Consider the following 12268-nt stretch of genomic DNA (forward strand, 5'->3'; position numbering starts at 1 on the left):
AAAGGTAAGAAAAACATCATCAAAGTAGTCCATGTGACATCAGAGGGTCAGTTAGAATATTTTGAAGCATCAAAAATACATTTTGGTCCAAAAATAGCAAAAACTACAACTTTATTCAGCATTGTCTTCTCTTCTGTGTCTGTTGTGAGAGAGTTCAAAACAAAGCAGTTTGAGATATCCGGTTTGGGAACGAATCATTCGATGTAACTGGATCTTTTTGAACCAGTTCACCAAATTGAACTGAATCGTTTGAAACGGTTCGCGTCTCCAATACGCATTAATCCACAAATGACTTGAGCTGTTAACTTTTTAATGTGGCTGACACTCCCTCTGAGTTCAAACAAACCAATATCCCGGAGTAATTAATTTACTCAAACAGTACACTGACTGAACTGCTGTGAAGAGAGAACTGAAGATGAACACCGAGACGAGCCAGATAACGAACAACAGACTGACTCATTATCGATATGCTGAACAATGTACTCCTGCGTACAACTTCTAAAATATGTTAATTCTGTAAGATATTTCTCTGCCATTGATAAGCTAAACTTTATTTCAAATACTCGGCCTACAAGTCACTAAAATGTTGAAGCTTTTTACTAAAGCGGAAACAATGTATCGCTTTCCCGTTTGTGGAGGGAATAAAGTTGCAGGACCCCTCAATGGCGGCGTCCTGTGACACCGGGTAATACAGCGGCTCAGCGTCTGATGATTTAGGTGTGTTTTTAAAACATATTCATAGTCTATATCACAGAGTCAGGTAGCGGTTTATTTCTGCTGAATAATATGTTGTTATTGCTCCTGAAAGAAAGGCTGATAGGGGTTGAACAATTTGTGCTACACGTCTTTGATCCCTTTTCCCCATCTTATTATTTCCTCATTCGTTAGAATGACCAATCACAATCATAGTCAGTTTCATTTGATTTGCATGAAGTGTATGCAACTGACAGTGATGCTCAAACAACTAAAACATGTAACAACGATGTAGTAGATAATCGACACGTAACGTTACATTGTCTAAATGACATGGTCTAAATGAGTCTACTCCACCGAACTACTGTTATAAGCATGAGCCCCGTCGGACTGGTCGTGGCGGAGGTGTTGCAACAATATATAGTGATATTCTCAATGTTACCCAGAAAACAGGATACAGGTTTAACTCTTTTGAAATACTTCTGCTAAATGTTACACTGTCAGACATGCAAATGAAATCTTATGTATCTCTTGCTCTGGCTACTGTGTATAGACCACCAGGGCCGTATACAGAATTCCTAAAAGAATTTGCAGATTTCCTCTCAGACCTTCTAGTTACAGTTGATAAGGCGCTAATCATGGGAGATTTTAATATTCACGTTGATAATGCAAATGATACATTAGGACTTGCGTTTACTGACCTAATAAACTCCTTTGGAGTCAAGCAAAATGTCACCGGGCCCACTCATCGTTTTAATCATACACTAGATCTAATTATATTGCATGGAATCGATCTTACTGCTATAGATATTGTACCCCAAAGTGATGATATTACAGACCATTTCCTTGTATCGTGCATGCTGCGTATAACTGATATTAACTATATGTCTCAGCGTTACCGTCTGGGCAGAACTATTGTTCCAGCCACCAAAGAAAGATTTGCAAATAACCTGCCTGATCTATCTCAACTGCTATTTGTACCCAAAAATACACATGAATTAGACAAAATTACTGACAACATAGGCACTATTTTCTCTAATACATTAGAAGCTGTTGCCCCCATCAAATTGAAAAAGGTTAGAGAAAAACGTACTGTGCCATGGTATAACAGTAATACTCACTCTCTCAAGAAAGTAACTCGTAGTCTTGAACGCAAATGGAGAAAAACTAACTTGGAAGTTTTTAGAATTGCATGGAAAAAAGTATGTCCAGCTATAGACAGGCTCTAAAAACTGCTAGGGCAGAGCATATCCACAAACTCATTGAAAATAACCAAAACAATCCAAGGTTTTTATTTAGCACAGTGGCTAAATTAACAAATTACCAGATGCCACCTGATTCAAATATTCCACCAACGTTAAATAGTAATGACTTTATGAATTTCTTCACTGATAAAATAGATAACATTAGAAATACAATAGCGAATGTAGATTCTACAGCGTCTAACACTTCAGTTTCATCCATCGCACCCAAAGATAAACTGCAGTGCTTTACAAATATAGGACAGGAAGAGCTAAATAAACTTATCACTGTATCTAAACCAACATGTTTATTAGATCCTGTACCCACTAAATTACTAAAAGAGCTGTTACCTGTAGCCGAAGAACCGCTTCTCAATATCATTAACTCGTCTTTATCTTTAGGTCACGTCCCAAAACCATTCAAGCTGGCGGATATCAAGCCTCTTATTAAGAAACCAAAACTAGATCCTAGTGTACTGGCAAATTATAGGCCTTTATGTCCTGCATAAAAATAATCTGTATGAAGAATTTCAGTCAGGTTTTAGGCCCCACCATAGCACAGAAACTGCACTTGTTAAAATTACAAATGACCTGCTCCTTGCGTCAGATCAAGGCTGCATCTCATTTCTAGTCTTACTTGATCTTAGTGCTGCGTTCGACACCATAGATCATGACATACTCATAGATCGATTACAAAACTATACAGGTATGCAAGGGCAGGCTCTAAGATGGTTTAGATCCTACCTGTCCGATCGCTACCATTTTGTTTACTTAAATGGGGTGTCATCTCATTTATCATCAGTAAAATATGGAGTGCCACAAGGATCCGTCCTAGGTCCTCTTCTATTTTCAATATACATGTTGCCCCTTGGTAATATTATTAGAAAATACGGAATTAGCTTCCACTGTTATGCTGATGATACTCAGCTATATATCTCAACGAGACCAGATGAAACTTCCCAATTATCTAAGCTAACAGAGTGTGTTAAAAATGTAAAAGATTGGATGACAAATAATTTTCTCCAATTAAATTCGGATAAGACAGAGATATTAATTATTGGACCAAAAAACACTACACAGAATCTTGTAGATTACAATATGCAGCTAGACGGATGTACTGTTACTTCCTCTACAGTCAGAAATCTGGGTGTTATATTGGACACTAATTTGTCTTTTGAAAATCATATTTCCAATGTTACAAAAACTGCATTCTTCCATCTTAGAAACATTGCCAAGCTACGAAACATGTTATCTGTTTCTGATGCAGAAAAGCTAGTTCATGCATTCATGACCTCTAGACTGGACTATTGTAATGCACTTCTAGGTGGTTGTCCTGCTTCGTCAATAAACAAGCTACAGGTAGTCCAAAATGCAGCAGCTAGAGTCCTTACGAGGTCAAGAAAATATGATCATATTACCCCAATTTTACAGTCTCTGCACTGGCTACCTATTAAGTTCCGTATCAGTTACAAATTATCATTACTTACCTATAAGGCCCTAAATGGTTTAGCTCCTGCATACCTAACTAGCCTTCTACCACGCTACAACCCATCACGCACCCTAAGGTCACAAAACGCTGGACTTTTGGTAGTTCCTAGGATAGCAAAGTCCACTAAAGGAGGTAGAGCTTTTTCACATTTGGCTCCCAAACTCTGGAATAGCCTTCCTGATAATGTTCGGGGTTCAGACACACTCTCTCTGTTTAAATCTAGATTAAAAACGCATCTCTTTCGCAAAGCATTCGAATAATGTATCTCTTAAATTGTGAGTGTAGTTGCATCTGCATTTTTATTCTTTAGCTTGGGTTAAACTAATTTTACTTTGTTGGATCAGCAGCTATGCTAATGATGTCTCTATTTTGTTTCTATGTTTTGCCACGGGATTTACATCCCGTGGTAACTAGGATTTACACAAGCTCCAGTCTGGATCCAGAACACCTGAGAAGAGATGATGCTGACCCTCAGAGGACCCCAGATGATGCCAACCCTGAATCAACAAACAGAACTAACAATTATTGCTACATGTGTGACTGCATCATATAATTACTATTAATTAATAATATTGATAGTTCATCATCTAGCTGACTACGTCTTGTATTATTATTATTATTTTTTATTTTTTCTAAAATCCTGTCAAACGTGCACAAACTACTAGCTACTACTAAATATTGTAGAAACATAATTTTCTGTAAAGTTGCTTTGTAACGATTTGTATTGTAAAAAGCGCTATACAAATAAACTTGAATTGAATTGAATTAACAGCTTTTTACTTGACAGTTTAATATTGCCTTGCCGCCTTTAACCAATACTTCGCAATAATTTAAAAAAAAAAAAAAAAAAGAATGAACATTTCCCGGCTTTTGCTCAAGTGAATATGGAAGTCATCTACTTTCCTATGGAAGACATTTTATTGCCTATATTGCCACGTTATTGTCCTGGAATAAGATATATTTCATTTAACAAACACTGAACCTATAATAGGGGGTGTATTGTCTCAACATATGGGATACGTTGTTATTTTTTTTAAGTGATAATAGTGTTATCTTTATATTCTTTTAGTAGTGTCTGATCATGAAGGTGATCTTTCTTGTGCTGATCTTGCTGAGTGTCTTTCATGTGCACTCAGCATCTAAAGGAGTCGTCGCCAGTCTTCAGGCTAAATGGTCCATGACCCCTCTCCCGCTGGAAACAAGGTGGGCTGGAGTTATTCTCCTGTTGTTCAGTATTTCACTGGCTACCCTTTGTATCTAAATAACCGTCTATATATATATATATTATTAGTTTGTCAAAATTTTAGGTTAAAATGTATATAATGGACATTGAATGTTTTAGCTGCTTCAGCTAGTTAACATTTCTTAGTTAACAAGTTGTTCTGTTTACTGTGATCCATCCATCTAGTTATATGTATAGAGAGAGATAGAGTAACACACAGACACACAAACACTGCTGTGGCCAAAATTTTACATACACTTTACAGGATCTGCAAAATGTGAATTAGGAATGATACAAAATGCATGTTATTTTATTTAGTATTGACCTCACATAAAAGACATTTAAATATGAAGACTTCAAATCCAAAAGCCAAGAAACTTTCATCTAAATTGAGCATTTCTATAAGGCTCCTGTGTTTATGTTCAGTTATTTCACTTTAAATGGCAACATAAATTAACCATTCATTGCCAATAAAGTGAAACTACACTCAAAAAAATTACTCTTTAAACTTACTTAAGTCAATTATGGACAGTGGTTCCACACAAGCAAATTGTGTTATGATAACATTAATGGAATTTGTTGAATCTATGCAAACTCCTTGTGTTGTGACAACACAACTGAGGTAGAATCTATGTGAAATAGTAATGTCCAACCAAATCAATTTATTCACTTTGCTTCAACTTAAACCGGTTAAGTTAACTGAACATGTTTTGGTTTATTACAATCTAGCCAATTTTGTTTCACTCTATCAACATAAGGAGGTTTGTTTCAAATTACTCATTTCAATTATGGACAGTGGTTCCACATAATTAGTTCTAGTTACTTAAACTAAATATTTTCTATTTAAAGTTACTCACTTCAACAAAGCATTTTTTGTATGATTTGTCTTGAAATGAGTCAAAAGACAAGATGTCACAAATGATCAAAGTGTATTTGTTAAACAAGCAATAAATAATTACACACAGTAAATACAGTTTAAACCACATTACAGAATTACAAAAAAATTACACAAAATAGCAGAAATATCAAACTACTCATTTTTCTAATTGGCATTCATGGGTAACCAATCAAACCTTATTCCAGGAACAGGAACTGGCTACAGAAATAACTTCTTCAGTATTCCAAATGTGTACCTGAGTTCAGGAGGGTTGCTCAAGTTCAGTCCATATATCAGTCCCAGAAACATGGTTTTGCAGACTGTAAACTGCTATAGGTCCTGAAGAACTTTATCCTTTAAAACTCCAACTTCTGCTCGACTGTCTTCAGTGACTTCAGCTTCAAATAGATTCCCACGAGTCTTCTGGATCACCTCCTGATTGCTGCCAACGTCTGTATCCTAGAAGTATTCAAAAGGATGGAGAACTCAAATTCTTGTGTATTAACTTTAACAAATCATTTATTAACCTTGAACTCACCATATACTCCATACTGCTAGGGTCTTCATTTGGATACTTCAATTTCATTAATCTGAAGATGAAAACAACAAAATTTAGACTTTTTTTTTTCTAAAATTACATGGGAAAAAAAGTCAGTCATTCATCTCCTTATGGGAAATACAGGCAAGAAGAAAATGGTAAACACATCTGGACCCTGCACGGTAAGCAACAGAACTGGAATGTTCCCAGACCCAGAAACATAGTAAAGACATCAGTAAAACAGTCATTTGACATCAGTGGTTCAACCATAATTTTACAAAGCTACAAGAATACTTTTTTGTGCAAACAAAACCAAAACAGCGACTTTATTCAACAATTCTTCTCCAAATCGCATCTTCCACCATTATCAACAGCACGTAAATAATTCATGCGCATGGTGCTGCTGACCTAGAACACGCATGCGCTGAGCCTTGATTACACGCAGAAGAAAGCAATATTCATGCCTCATGTTACTCTCCATAATGACGGCATATGTGATTTGGAGAAGAATTGTTGAATAAAATCGCTATTTTTGTTTTCTTTGCACAAAAACGTATTCTTGTAGCTTTGTAAAAGTGTGGTTGAAGCATTGATGTCACATGAACTGTTTTACTGATGTCCTTACTATGACTCTGGGAACATTTCAGTTGCATTGCAGCCTTTATGGAGGTTCAGAAATCTCTCGCATTTTCATAAAAATATTAGGGATGCACTGATTGACCCGCCATCAATCGGAAACCGGACGTTTCCCTTACGAAAAATAACCATGGTTTTATTATAGTAAAACTGTAGTAACCCATGGTTTTTTGGCGTGTTGACTACCATTTGTATAACCACAGATTTACTACAAATACCATGGTTAAACTATGGTTAATTTAGCAACACCATGGTTAATTTGTGGTTACCATGGTTTAACTATAGAAACCATGGTTTTTTGGTTTTATTTGTAGTAAAACCATGGTTCATTTTCCTAAGGGTTTTTGCTTAAAATACGCGATTGGTAATCGGCCGGTCTTTGGCCTTTTTTTCGGCCGATTTTTCCGGAAGTGCGTCCACGTGCTCAGACTACATCTACATGAGGGTAAGCATAGGCGCCGATACCGTGGGTGCTCCGGGGCTCGAGCACCCACGGAAAATACCGAGCACCCACGGAAAATGAGCACCCACGTGTGCCAGTGCCAGTAGGCTACATTTATTTAAAATTAAACATTGCAGTTGGCGCTATGAAGCGTCTGCCACACTGTGATTGGTTATGTTGTTGTCAGTGACAGTGACATAACCAGTCGCATGCATGTTCCATATCCTATCCACCACAGCGTTTCTGAAAACGTCCCATCCTACAGTGCCGTGCGAGTATGTAATCATTTACTGCTTTCCGTAATCACTAATCATTAATCAGACTAAAATGGACAGATTTGTTATAAAAAAAAAAGCCAAACCTATTAATATTGATATATCGACATCCACCACAAGTGCCCTCTCAGATAATAAGCTATGTGCTTTGATCTTGATGTGTTGTCTATGTTATTCGTTCGCTATGAGACCTTGAGTAACAGCTGGTAGTACAGAGGGAAGAGAACGCAGGTCAGTATATCGCGATATACACTGTACATATTGTATGGACACACTAGGTAAGAAGTGAGCGCCACACATTGTATTTCTGTTTTTGTTAGACAGTTTAGTTAAGGTGCCGGATGCACTGAAGATTTCGGTTTATTTTCTACATTTTGCTTTGGTTAGATTAGGTTTAGATTAAGGATTGTTTTCTTATATTTTGTTCTTTCCTTTGGCGCCGCTTTCGTTCTTTTCCCATTTTATTGTTTGTTTGTTTACATTTTCACCTTGTACATAGCGCACATTATTATTGTTATTTTACTGGATCTAGTGGCTTTGGCTTTTTGTGAATAAACGTCCAGTATTTTTTCTCTTTCAAAGTTTTGTCTGTCATGTTCTACCACCTCATTTCATACCCAGCAGTACGTTAAAATGTAAATGTTACGGTACATTCCCTAGACTCCTTAAAGTTCGTAACAGGGTTTAAATGGGAACATTTTTCTGCTCAAGTATAAGCCTATATACGGTTTAAAAGAGGAAAAACGAATGGACACAAAAGTAGCCTACTTTTGGACAGAATACGAGTTCTTTGTTAAATACATAAAATAAAAAAATATTTTTTTAGCCTATATGAATAATGGATTCGAAACCTCAAAGAAAAGCCATGCCACTATCAAAAGAAACCTCGAAACATAAATGAGGTAGACATTCCCAGAAACTCATTATTTTAGTCGCAACAATCGGTTAATGGAAACGCTGTCCTTTCGCAATAGTTTTTTAATCAATATTTACAAAACATTAATTTCCCAAGAAGCTGAACGCATTAGCGGTTCCGTGTCAGTTAAACTTTTCATCTCCAATCCTGTTTGCATTTTTGAGAAGTGACGCTGTTGTGTTTGTTTGTATCGGCCGCTGTCCATTAGCCTAAGGTTCTGAAATGCAATATTTTTTGAATAGCCTAGTATATTTTTTTTATTTTTTTAATGGCGTGCGCCCTTGAGCACCCACGGAGAAAAACAAATCGGCGCCTATGAGGGTAAGTAATTAATAGGGCTGTCACTTTTGTGAAAAAAATCATTTTCGATTTTTAAGACATAAGTGTTCATTGAATCGATTGTAAAATCGATTTTCCATGTCAAAAAAAAAAAAGACGTTTCCTTTTTCAACGTCAAATAACAGACGAACGTAAAGAGAGTGCTGGAAACGCACAAGTCAGCAATATTTCTTATTTATTGGCATGAAGTTAGTTTCGTGCAGAATAACAAACAGCAAAAAATATATGTGCAGAGGGGACGGCTGCCATGACAAAAGAAAAACATCAGTGCAGGCTTCAACCCGGCTGCATTTATGATTTAGGCAATTCAAAAATCTCCAAGATTATTTTAAATAATGATTCAATCAATTTCAAACAACCGTTCAAAAAAATGTAATTTTAAATGGACTTGAGAACTGGCCATGTGTCCAGAGCAGAGCGTTTTTTATTCACTATATGTCCAGCTGTTGAGAAGACGCGCTCCGACCACACTGATGTCCCAGGGACACTCGGGTACAGCTGCGCAATTCTCCACCACAGAATCCGGTCACTGTCAGCTTGCTATATCATAACTCATAATCTCCTGTAACTAGAAGCGCGAATGAGGCGAATTCGCGTCTACCGCGCCGCGAGACCTCCAGACGCTCTATTCGCGTTTGGTGTGAACTCAGCATAAGAGGTCGCTTTCGACGTCACTGAGTCTTATAAGCATAGACATGTTTAGAAAGGATAGATAGCTTACCGGCGCTGAGAGCCAATGGGACCCGACGACGTCACACGGCGGCCTTAGGACAGGACCGCTCGTCCAGTCATAACATTAAAGTCTATTGTGCATGTAGTGCTGAAATAACTATATTTTGCTCAATTTTCAACCGATTTTCAAACGGCTTGGTGTGTCATAAACTTCAGGGATGCGGCTATTTAACTGCATACTTGTGAAAAATTATAGCCACGGAGTTTATTAAGAAAATAGTATATTAAGTAGACTAGACAGGTAAAGTACTAGGTATACCCATACACACACACAGTAATGATGTCAATATTTATAAGGTACATGAAACATGAAATAGTGCAATTTAGTTTATTACTAATATTTACATTATTAAATACATGTGTAAATTTATGTATAATATAAATCGGTCTCAAGTTGCCATTCTGTAAAATAAAGAGAAAAGAGATGGGTCTTTGTTTTTTGTTTTTTTACTTGGGTCCAAAGGCACACAATTAGAAAAAACTTACAAAAAAAATATACAAAATATACAAAAAAAAAAAAAACATTAAGACACAATTGGACACAAAACTCTTTCCATCAATACAATATAATCAATACAGCTCCCTCCCTCTCCTCCTCTCATTTTCCACAAGCGTAATCAGAAGTTCTGTAAACAAAAAACCAACAAAGTAATCCAAATGTAAAGATGTTTTTAAGAAACCAAACCACTTGGAAATCATGTGTAACTCAAAGCTATGTTGAAACGAAAGACTAAACCCTGCCTCTCCCACCAATTTACAATTGCTTGGTGACTCACTTACGACCTCTTCACTGCTAGCCAGCAAATAAATACAACCACATCCACAAAATGACATTTAGACAAAAGATTAGGTTGTCAAGAAACGTTGTTGGTCTCAGGAATCCTGTTAATAATTGAAAATGTCGACTGTGGTATCACTTTAGAGTAGAGGGCAGCCATGAAACACACAGCTACGCTGCAATGTTAAGCGTTTCTCAAAACGTGAAGCTACAATTTAAACATCGGCATCAGCACAAATCATAGCCACGTTAATAAGGTTTGTAATAAACCAAACCGTTTGTAAATCCGTCAAGAATTCAGCAAGTTACGAGCATTTTAGTTGGCGTATGTCACTCACCTTCCGTCCACAGCAGCAAGGAGCAGCAGCGCAGTCTCCTGACCTAAGATGGCCGCCAAGTGACGACACAGCTGACTCCGCCTTGAGCCATCTAGCCTTTCTATACATGTCTATGCTTATAAGCGTGTAAAATTGCTGGTATTTTTTGTCTAGCTTTCGCAACGCATACTGCACTTTCGGAATTCTTTATTTTATTTTCTGCTTGTTTGTGAGTTTTTTGTTACATCTATATTTTTAATTGTTTAATTATTTTAAAATGAATAGTGTACATATTTGGTTAAAATCGATTCCCTATTTTCATTTTCGAAACTTTTTTTGGTTGGTCCGATCGATTGTGCAATCGATTTTCGAACTAAAAGTGACAGCTCTAGTAATTAATGACATGTTTATTTTTGGGTGACCTAGCCATTTAAACACACCTGAACCAGCTAATCGAGGTTCTTGGGAATTTTAAAACAATAAAGTATTACTAGAAGTTCCAGGCAGGTGAGTTAGAGCTAAACTCCACAGAACACTGGCTTTCCTAGAGCAGGTCTGGACACCTGCCTTGCATCAAAATGAATTGTTTTTGGGATCTGTCAGTTTATAGTAATACCACATATTTTGTATTTATTGTATTAATAAACCTAATCTTAATCTATCTGTCTTTTTTTGTCAATTTCCAGTGGCCAGTGAGAGAATAATGTTTTAATACAAGGTTGTGTTGAGTGCAGTTGTTCTTACCCGTGTAGTGGGCACCAAGAGGGTTTCAGTATTTGCCCAAGCACTCTTCTTCAGTATGCAAACATCTTCATAAGTTCTGTAGTGCGGATCCAGTTTGGCAAAGACTGTTGATTCTAATGGGCCTATGGTAATTCTGTATGTCTCAAATTCTGCACAAATCTGTAAACACACGAAGTGCAATGTGTTACAAAAAAAAAAAAAAAAAAAAAAAAAAAAAAAGGTTTAAAAGCAAAAACCAATTCAATTATCAAAATATTAAGTGATTTATTTTTGTGAGTGATGAATAGGTTTACCATTCCAAAAGGGTGAACCTGATTACATATCTGGAGCATTTGTATAATGTGAATAGCTCAGAGTAGTGTCCGGTTTAAAGTCGTTGTATGACCACACCGCCATGTTCATAAACAAAGCTTCAAATACTTGCACTATGCTTGTTATGTGGAAGGTGGAGATGAACCCAAATGCAGACAGTAGTCACAGCAACACAGTTTATCATACAAAAAAAAACAGGAAAACAAAACCCACGAGGGGGCAAAACAAGGGCTAGACAGACGAAAGATGACAAAACTAGACTAACACTTTACAAACTAGACTATGACTAAACAGGATCAAACAACTACTTAGACAAGACTCTCTACTGACTTACGGACAGCTCTCACATACATTAACAGTTAGCAACATTCGACAGAAATAGGCAATATTAAACAATGAACCAACCAAGGGACAGGGAAACACACGAGGTTATAAAGGGAGGCTACTAATGAACACAACAGGTGGAACAGGTAAATCAATGATGACAAAACTAGGGTAACAAGGGGGGCGGGGCAAGGAAACGAGACAACACAAGCACATGGCCCAAAGACAAGGCCATGTGCTTGTACACAAAACACGGGCCTGTCATGATACTGCCACAAGACTAGAGAAAAATCAGGACATGAAGGCAGAACCATGACAGTGCTGAGCCAGGGCTCTCCAAACTCGGTCACATTACATGGTTAGACATTTATTTATTATTTAGCTTTTGCAATT

The 12268-nt window shown here is 37.0% G+C and overlaps 1 long non-coding RNA gene across 1 annotated transcript; it reads right to left on the reverse strand.

Moving 5' to 3' along the window:
• Positions 1 to 5811: 5811 nt before the first annotated feature.
• LOC132152459 (uncharacterized) lies at positions 5812 to 11064 on the reverse strand. The gene is made up of 2 exons (XR_009436519.1): positions 10987 to 11064; positions 5812 to 6112 (listed from the first exon to the last, which is right to left on the reverse strand). It is a non-coding gene; the product is annotated as an uncharacterized LOC132152459 (long non-coding RNA).
• Between the last annotated feature and the right edge of the window lie 1204 nt (positions 11065 to 12268).

The sequence above is a fragment of the Carassius carassius genome, chromosome 11 (genome assembly GCF_963082965.1).
Source record: "Carassius carassius chromosome 11, fCarCar2.1, whole genome shotgun sequence".
NCBI classification, from domain to species: domain Eukaryota; kingdom Metazoa; phylum Chordata; class Actinopteri; order Cypriniformes; family Cyprinidae; genus Carassius; species Carassius carassius.